At 46.8% G+C, this 2940-nt stretch overlaps 1 non-coding gene across 1 annotated transcript; it reads left to right on the plus strand.

The window, feature by feature from the left end:
* The first annotated feature begins 2591 nt into the window (after positions 1 to 2591).
* LOC115840049 (U6 spliceosomal RNA) lies at positions 2592 to 2700 on the plus strand. The gene has a single exon (XR_004034343.1). It is a non-coding gene; the product is annotated as a U6 spliceosomal RNA (small nuclear RNA).
* The last annotated feature ends 240 nt before the right edge of the window (positions 2701 to 2940 follow it).

Genomic DNA, 2940 nt, shown 5'->3' on the forward strand with positions numbered 1-2940 from the left:
TCATTTGGGATAAAGAGTTAAGAGTTATCGAGACTTTGGAATTCTTCAGTCTGTGAGGTCATTTTTTATAATAAGCTTAATAACCAGGCAGATAGCTCCCATCTACGTTCTTAGTGTTTCACAGTAACAGGAGAGGCATTGTCCAAACCCCGCCGTTTACTTTTTTTATTCTAGTTGCAATTATTTCAAACACTCTCCGGAGAGGTTAGGGCATCTTTCTGTGGAGGTGGGATATCTATCAGCAATGACCCAAATCTTATACCTGGTGTTTCTCAGGCTCAGTTAGAAACTCAAGCTGAGCTTCTGGTCCTGGCTGGACGTCAGCGGAACAGACTTCCACGGTGCCATTTTATTAACTCACTCCAGGAGACAATGCGGTCTGCAAGGAGACTTTGTTTTCTCCGTGTCTGCTGATCAGCTGCGGTGAGAAGGGAATGATCCCTTGGCTCCAGTTTCACTGGGCCTCATCCTTTCCTCAAGCCTTTTAACACAGGTCACCACATATCCTATTTTCTGTTCAGTGTGGTGAGGAGGGTGAAAGGACCGGAAGGGGTGGGTGAAAGCTCGGACCCTCGGTATCTGGACGGGGTCCTCTGAGCCCTGGTTCTCTTTGCACGCTGCGCTCCTACCCGCCAACATCAGCCACTGGCTTTGCTGTCCCAGCGCCCACGGATCAGTTACCTCTCACAGTCACGGGCTTTTAAGAGGGAGCAAAGCTGGGGGCAGGATGTAGGCAAAGACACTAGCCTCACCTTCCATCCTTTGCCCAACAGCCCCAGGCTCAACCTCAAATTTCACCTGCTACCCCCGGACCCTCTTGATCTAAGAGGCATTTTTACCCAAATTCTGAGCCCTCTCTTGCCTCAAGGGCCAGGAGCCCTTATCCGGGAAGAATGACCAGCTCACCTTCTCACTCTCTAAAGCTTCCCATGCTGGGCTTCCCTGTTGGCGCAGTGGTTAAGAAGCCGCCTGCCAATGCAGGGGACGCGGGTTCGAGCCCTGGTCCGGGAAGATCCCACGTGCCACAGAGCAGCTAAGCCCGTGCGCCACAACTACTGAGCCTGCGCTCTAGAGCCCGCGAGCCACAACTACTGAGCCCGCTTGCCACAATTACTGAGCCCGCGCACCTAGAGCCCACGCTACGCAACGAGAGAAGCCACCACGATGAGAAGCCCGCGCAGCACAACGAAGACCCAACGCAGCCAAAAGTAAATAAATAAATTTATTAAAAAATAAACTTCCCTGTGCTGAGAGAAGCTGACGGCCTTGGGTTCACCTGAGAGGAAGCAGCAGGCCTGCACCCCTGGGAGCCGTGCACAGTGGGACGGGGCACCCGGCCTGGCTGGAACTGCTGGAGCTGGTAGGAAGGGAGCTTCAGAGAAGAACACTTCCTGCCCCCAAGATGCCTTTCTGTGTGTACTACAGCAGTGCCCCAAGAGGATTATAGTCAAGTGTTTCTGAATTGTCCGGTTGGTACTTAATGCTGGAAGATTCCTCAGAAGTGATGAGTACACACCAAGGAACTAGTCTCACATTCTGATTCCTTATCTGGGCAGATTGCTTTGAATCACTCAGTGGCTCCTTACCTTGACAAGCATGGCCCGGTCACCTGGTCCCGGCCTCACTCTCCAGCCTGGGCTCACAAGCTTCCTGCTCTGGAAACTCTGTACTCTTTGCAGTTCCTTGTATACTAGGCCAGGAGTCCAAAGATTTTATCTGTAAAGGTCCAAATATAAATATTTTAGGTTTTGCAGGCCCTACAGACTCTGCAACTTGCATATCTTGCATATATACCTAATGCTATATTTCGATTTGGTTTTATAATCATCTGTTTTTATATACATTTCCCCATCAGACTCTGATTTTGCAGGCAAAGATTATTCATCTTTATATCTTTGAATCTCTAGAATCCAGCAAGTATCTAGTGTTAAATGAATAATTTTTAGTGAATGAACCGAACAACAATACCAATGAAAGTCAAGCTATATCCCCTCCCAAACTACCTCTAAAAGAAAACTGAAAGAAAAATGAAAGAAAGAAAATGAAAGAAAGGGAGAGAAGAGAAAAGAAAAGAAAAGGAAAAAAAAAAAGAAAAACTAAGACAGACAACAGCCAAATGCCAGAACCTGGGAGTAATTTACACTAACTGTAAGTCATACAGAACTGAATGAAGAAAAACAATCAGCTGCTCACGTGTGCTACAGATAGAGAGTCATCTAGACCTGCCAGGAGAAAAGAGCTTGAACTCATTCTATCTGCCTCTGGACTCAGAGACTCAGGGTCTGTAACATCTGGAACAATCATTTCTTACACATGTAGATTCTGCTTTGGGGGCAGTGAGCTGTCATAAATTCTCCCATCACCCTATATTCCTCCCTATTTTCTCCCTAACTTATAGCCTCCCAATCTTCCTGTTCATTCAGATATCAGACAGAATTCCCAGAAAGTGGGGAAAAGACGTGGTCCTCCTACAGATCACAGTGAATGCAAGGAAGGTGCTGCAGTGCACAATCTCCCCTGGGTTAGTTTTTCAGAGGATGGGGCAGTGAGTAGAGTAGGAAATAACTTCCCCTCAGCTCATCAGAATCACAGCAAGCGTGTGCCATGCTCAGTTCAAAATTTGAACAATACAGAGAAAACTAGCAAAGTCCCTGCGCAAGGATGACACGTAAATTCCTGAAGCATACTTTAAAAGTTTATGCTGTGTGAATTTCACCTCTCTCTCTCCCTATATCTATCTATCTATCTAATATATGTGTGTGTGTGTGTGTGTGTGTGTGTGTGTGTGTGTGTGTGTGTGTGTATAAACTAATAAATGAATAGATGTCTCCTCGACCCTGGAAACTGAGCTGGGAGTTATACACACTAAGCAGTCCTCAGGATGTGCCAAAACCAGCATTTGAGTGGACAGTAAATGTAGCCAAGAGCAATCTTCACTCT

The sequence above is a fragment of the Globicephala melas genome, chromosome 2, assembly GCF_963455315.2.
Source record: "Globicephala melas chromosome 2, mGloMel1.2, whole genome shotgun sequence".
NCBI classification, from domain to species: Eukaryota; Metazoa; Chordata; class Mammalia; order Artiodactyla; family Delphinidae; genus Globicephala; species Globicephala melas.